Source organism: Rhinopithecus roxellana, chromosome 8, assembly GCF_007565055.1.
Source record: "Rhinopithecus roxellana isolate Shanxi Qingling chromosome 8, ASM756505v1, whole genome shotgun sequence".
NCBI lineage: Eukaryota > Metazoa > Chordata > Mammalia > Primates > Cercopithecidae > Rhinopithecus > Rhinopithecus roxellana.
Genome location: NC_044556.1, coordinates 55,623,802 through 55,630,696, shown reverse-complemented (window position 1 = coordinate 55,630,696; position 6,895 = coordinate 55,623,802).

Genomic DNA, 6,895 nt, shown 5'->3' with positions numbered 1-6,895 from the left:
AAGCCCCATGTCCAAATACAGTCACACTCTCAAAGGTACTGGAAGGTTAGAACTTGAACCTAAGAGTTTGAGGGGACAATATTCAGCCCAAAACACCAGTGTTAGTGACAATATTTGTTACAATTCTTGACATTAAAGTGTAAAAGGAGGGATCCTATTGAGAAAAATCACGTTCCTAAAAAGAACAAAATAATTAGAGGGAAAAGGCCGTCTTTACACTGCCTCCCAAAAGACATTGAAAGGGGAGAAATCCTTAATCTTAATAATACTTTTTATAATCCCCTTTCTCTTCTCCATTTTTTCCAATCCCGCTCCCCTAACCCACAGAATCCTATTGCGCACCCTAAGTCCCCAGTCCCTGGCTCTTTGTAATGTAAATTAAGTCGCCTTCCCTGTAAATACCTTGCGCTGGCCTCTCCCAGCCTTTTCAATTCTGCCCTTTCTGTAATTCTGCATCACAAAAGTTCAGAACTGGTCTGGCCGGGATCTGCTCTCCCAGAGATGGGAAGTGGGAGGCAGTCTGGCAGTCTGGGTAAGGTATCAGAAATGGGGTCGGGAAGCCTGGAGGCCGGAACGCGGCACCGCCCCTGCACTAAGCCCCACCTCCAAACCCTGCGCAAGGAACATCCCCGCGCGTCTCCGCTGCCTGGCTTCAAGCCCAGCCCACGGTTCCTCCCCGTGCCTTGAAGATGCCACTGGGCTAAGCCTCCTTGCACAAATATTTGGAACCCACACCTTCTTAGAATCAAGACCTGGGAATTAAAGCCCCTCCACCATTAGGTCTTCCGCCCGGAAAGGAGAGCAAGAAGACGAGCGGCTACTTGGTGTACCCCTGGGCCGCATCCAGCAGGGCTCAGCCAGACCCCGAGGTCCCCGTGTTCCTTCCTCCCTAACTGGGACGGGCGGCATAGCAGGCTTCGTGACCCCAGCGCTTCCCTTCCGGCCACATTGGCCTCGAGGAAGCAAATTAGCGGAAGTAGTCTCCAGCCGCATCCAGGGTCACTCGGGGCTAGAGCCTCGAGGTCCCCGTGTTAGTTCCTCCCTAACTGGGCCCGGGGCGGCATAGCAGGCTTCGTGACCCCAGCGCTTCCCCTTAGGGCCAGACTGGCCCCGAAGGAAGCAAATTAGCAGGAAGTAGTCTCCAGCCCGGAGGCCTAGCTCCTTAAGAAGCGATCCCGGCGGGATCTTAAGAACTCCCTCGAATTTACTTGCAGGGACTTCAACGTGTGGAAGCTTCCTCTGTCTTTTGGGAATGGAGCCAGGTCAGGTCTGAGTCTCCCAGATCCCAAAGACACCCACAACCCTGGGGTACCTGGGACGGTCTCAAGCTTAAGTAGGAAAAAACCTGCATTTCAATGCATTTTCTACATCCTTCCAGGTTCCTTCTTTGAGGTACTGCATTTTAAGTCGTAGGTAATTGATAGTAAATTCTGTGACTTACATAATTTGTATTACTTCCTTTCCCACGCCCCAACGAATTTTTGCCTCCATTTGCAACTCAATGTGCTTTCACTCTGCATATAAATTTGTGTTTTTTCTATTCTCCCTTGAATCCGTTATAACATTTACCTGGCTCTCTCATACTGAGAGACAGGACTAGCTGGGTTTCATAGGCAGACTAAGAATCCCTAAGCCTAGCTGGGAAGGTGACTGCATCCACCTTTAAACACAGGGCTTGCAACTTAGCTCATATCGGACCAATCAGAGAGCTCACTAAAATGCTAATTAGGCAAAAACAGGAGGTAAAGAAATGGCCACTCATCTATTGCCTGAGAGCACAGCGGGAGGGACAAGGATCCGGATATAAACCCAGGCATTGGAGGCGGCAAGGGCAACCCCCTCTGGGTCCCCTCTCTTAGTATAGGAGCTCTGTTTTCACTCTATTTCACTCTTAAATCTTGCAACTGCACTCTTCTGGTCCAGTGTTTGTTACGGCTGGAGCTGAGCTTTAGCTTGCCCTCCAAAAACTGCTGTTTGCCACCATGGCAGACCCGCTGCTGACTTCCATCCCTCCGGATCCAGCAGGATGTCAGCTGTGCTCCTGATCCAGCCAGGCGCCCTTTGCCACTCCTGATCAGGCTAAAGGCCTGCCGTTGTTCCTGCGTGGCTAAGTGCTTGGAGCTGAACACTAGTCACTGGGTTCCGTGGTTCTCTTCCGTGACCCACGGCTTCTAGTAGAGCTATAACACTCACTGCATGGCCCAAGATTACATTCCTTGGAATCCATGAGGCCAAGAACCCCAGGTCAGAGAACAGGAGGCTTGCCACCCTCTTGGAAGTGGCCTGCCGCCATTTTGGAAGCCGCCGGCCCCCATCTTGGGAGCTCTGGGAGCAAGGACCCCAGGTAACATTACAAGTCAAATAAGGTCTTTCACCTGCGTTCATTTTCATATCGCTATTTTATATCATTTTCATTCATGATTTGACTTTTTTCTGAAAATTAATTTTTTAACAATGATTAGAGGCAGAATAATTATGATTTTTTTCCCTTTTTTTTTTTTTAATGTAGGGTGTCTCGCTCTATTGCCCAGTGGTGCAGTGGCAGAGATCATAACTCACTGCAGGCTTGAACTCCTGGGCTTCAGCGGGTCTCCCACTTTGGCCTACCAAAGTGCTGGGGTTACAGGTGTGAGCCACCGCCCCAGGGACGAAAACTGCAATATTAAAGAAACTGAAGCTTCAGGCCCCCATTCAAGGTCCTGTACCCAAGTTTGTATTTTTTTCTTAAAGAGATCCTCAGTCGGAGCCAGGCTCAGTGACTCACGGCCTGTAATCCCAGCACTTGGGGAGGCAGAAGTGGGCGGATCAATTGAGGTCAGGAGTTCCAGACCAGTCTGGCCAACGTGGTAAAACCCTGTCTCTACTAAATATACAAGAATTAGCTGGGCGTAGTGGCGCGTGTCTGTAGTCCCAGCTACTCCAGAGGCTGAGACAGGAGAATCACTTGAACCTGGGAGGTGGAGGTTGCAGTGAGCGGAGATCACACCACTGCACTCCAGCCCGGGCAACAGAGCTAGACGGTGTCTTTAAATAAATAAATAAATAAATAAATAAATAAATCGATCCTCAATTGAATGAACTTCAGGACTGCCAAACCTGTCTCTCCCCTGCTGCTGCCTGCTAGCTCTGACAGTTTCCATTAGGTAGTTGAAAGATAATTTGTTTTAAGGTAATATTCTCACCACAAAGAAATAATATTTGCTGTGATGTATATGTTAATTGGCTTGATTTGATCATTCCACAATATATACATGTATCAACATATCACTTGTACCTCATAAATATATGCAATTAATATTTGTCAATTAAAAATAAAAGTTGGCTGGGGGTGGTGGCTCACACCTGTAATCCCAGCACTTTGGGAGGCAGAGGCGGGTGGATCACCTGAGGTCAGGTGTTCAAGACCAGCCTGGCCAACATGGAGAAGCCCCATCTCTACTAAAAATACAAAAATTAGCCGGACCTGGTGACGTACGCCTGTAGTCCCAGCTACTCGGGAGGCTGAGGCAGGAGAATCGCTTAAACCCAGGAGGCAGAGGTTGCAGCAAGCCAAGGTCACACCATTGTACTCCAACTTGGGCAACAAGAGCAAAACTCTGTCTCAAAAACATAATAATAATAAAAATAAAAGTGTTACACGTGTCCATATAAGAGACCACCTGAGCAGGCTTAGTGTGAGCAACAAGGCTGTTTATTCACTTGGGTGCAAGTGAGCTGAGTCCGAGAAAGGAGTCAGCGAAGGGTGGTGGGATTATCAATTATCATTGGTTCTTATAGGTTTGGGATAGGCGATAGAGTCATGAGCAATTTTTTGCGGCCAGGGGATGGATATTACAAAGTACATTCTCAAGGGCTGGGAGGGTGTATTGTCACAAGGCCAGGGAGGATGTATTGTCACAAGAGCGGGGAGGAATGTTACAAAGTACATTCACAAGGATGGGGGAATATCACAAAGTTCATTATCACAAGGGTGGGGGAATGTCACCTCATGGTGGCTTGACCCTGGTGCCACCAGCTCAGAGGACCTTACCAAAGTTTCATACTTGCATGTGTTTTCTTGTGGCAAAAAAATAAAACATTTAATTTCTAGGATTTTTTTTTTTTTTTTTTTTTTTTTTTGAGATGTAGTCTCACTCTGTCATCCAGGCTGGAGTGCAATGGCATGGTCTTGGCTCACTGCAACCTCTGCCTCCCAGGTTCAAGCAATTCTTCTGCCTCATCCTCCAGAGTAGCTGGGATTACAGGTGGCCCGGCTAATTTTTGTATTTTTAGTAGAGACAGGGTTTCAACATATTGGCCAGGCTGATCTCGAACTCCTGACCTCGTGATTTGCCTGCCTCAGCCTCCCAAAGTGCTGGAACTGCAGGGTGAGCCACTGCGCCTGGCCGGGATCATCTTTTTTTTTCTACAGAGAGAAAATCAATTGTATCTCTACCAGACAAAACAATTTGCATTTCTATTAATATGAACAGGGATCATTTGTATCACTGTCAGGCTTCTACACATTTAACTTTTCTTTCTAGAGTTGCAAAACAGTACAAGACAAGGAAGGATACTGACCTCTAGAGAATCAGAAAACCCCCAGAAGCGCCCTCTCCTCTAGTCTAGACAAATCCTAGTAATCCACTGGAAGGATACCTGTATTTGTCCATTTCAGAAACTGTCACAATTTTTCCTTAACAGCAGGAATTTTGGTAGCAAAAAGTCATATTTATTATCACTGTGGGAGCCAAGGCCTTTGGTTCCCTGAAGTTTTCTGAAAATCACTGACACAAGGCAGATTAATAGGAAAAAAGGCATACAAAGCCTTCAGAATGAAGACCCAACCTCCCAATGAGGTGCAGAAGCTTATACACCATCTTGAGGTTACAGAAAGAATGAGAGTTTTGATGCTGCGGGAGAAAAGGAATTCTGTTGATGGGCAGTAAATGATTACTAGAGAAAATGATTGGATCAGGAAACAAATTGTAAATAGTTTTCTTTGGAATTTAGATGACTATGAGAAGCAGGCATTAACTTGTGAAAAGGTCTGTTCAGGTGTGGTTACATTTTTGGTCTTACAGGAGGAAAAGAAACCTACTGTTCTCCTTGGAGGGTCTGTATCTTAGGCAAATAAAGGAACTTCAGCTTCTTTGGGAGGGACCGTGTGGAGCGGGGATGGTCAGAGAGACCTTCTGGTTGCTTCTTTGGTTCAGTATGTCAACGTACTATATTTGGGGGTATCGATTTCTAAGCCTCAACATTACCTAAGTGTACTGTTCCCGATGAGCCTCCCTCCAATCCCTTTTCCCTTGTATCCCAATGGCCGGCAACTTGTGGAAATTCTTCCCAAGGCCTCTAAAAGTGGCACTTGCTTTTGCCTGGATGCTGATGCAAGTTGTGAATTGCACGCATGAATCACTATCACCGTCCATCCACCTCTCTCTTCTTCTAAAGCATTGAAACGGCACTGCAGAGAGGTGCCAGGTAACAAAGGCTCTCCTTCACCAAGCTCCGGCATGGCTTCTAGCAACTTAAGGCCTTGTCCCTAGGAAGACCTCACCCCCCCCCCCCCCCCCCCCCCCCCCCCCCCCCCCCCCGCTTAAAATGCCTGCCTGAAAAAGCTCATTGATGTCAGAAAAATTTACTGTTCATCCCAGCCCAAACCTAGTAATAGACATAGGCCCCTGAACTTCATCTTAGTGCAATTACTTAGAAAGAAAGCTTGCAATTAAAACATCTTTCTCTGCTTCTTTGAGATATAAATCTTCTACCCAGAGCTATTTTCAGTGGGACCAGAGAGTTTCTTTGAAATGCAAACATTTGAGGAAATAAATCTTGCTCCAGCTTCCAACCAGGTGGGTGCCTTTCTCTAACTTGCACCACTAGCTCCTGTCGTAAAAATAGGTGCTTATTTCTCTTCTGGACAAGCACCAATTCACAAATCCAGATTGTCTAGTCACATGGAGCAACTCTCCTTAATATCTTCATGCCTATCCCTTAGCACACCCCAGCCTTCAAAAGGCCTCCTGCCTTTTTTTTCTTTTTTTGAAAGTTGAGTTCAGTTCACCTTGGGCCCTCTTCCCTACTGCAATAGTTACTACTTTAAAAAACCTATCCTAGGCCGGGCAAAGTGGCTCATGCCTGTAATCCCAACACTTTGGGAGGCCAAGGCGGGCAGATCACCTGGGGTCAGAAGTTCAAGACCAGCCTGACCAACATGGAGAAACCCTGTCTCTACTAAAAATACAAAAAAATTATCTGGGCATGGTGGCGCATGCCTGTAATCCCAGCTACTCGGGAGGCTGAGGCAGGAGAATCGCTTGAACCCTGGACATGGAGGTTACGGTGAGCCATTGCCCTCCAGCCTGGGAGATAAGAGGGAAACTCTGTCTCAAATAAATAAATAAATACATAAATACATAAATAAATAAATACCTATCCTTACTTCTTGTCTAAACTATTGTCTAGCTTTGTTTAGCTTTGACACAGGCTTTACAAGCCCACAAATAACTTTAGGGCAAAGCCTTATAGATTCATCTGAGGCACTGTCTTGAAGCTCTCTAACATTTCTGTGATATGCTTCAAGCTCACTTCCAGCCTATTCCAAACCTTCTTTTTCGTTTTCTACTTCCAGAGACTTTTTCCTTTGGTTAATCACCTTGTAATTCTTAGGTCTGATTCTCGAGCTAGCACATTTCAGCCCCTACAAATAAATACCTTCTCCCAAAATGTGCAGCACCTTTGCCATGCTACATTCTATTTGTCTTTCTAGTACTATTTTAATAAATATCATAGCTCAAGCATGATCAACCCTCAACTTCTTTATACAGTTATAGGAGTCTCTGACAAGTCTTAGGACAAGCACGTGCATATTTTTTCTTGTCAACTTTTTTTAATGTGCAAAACATTAACA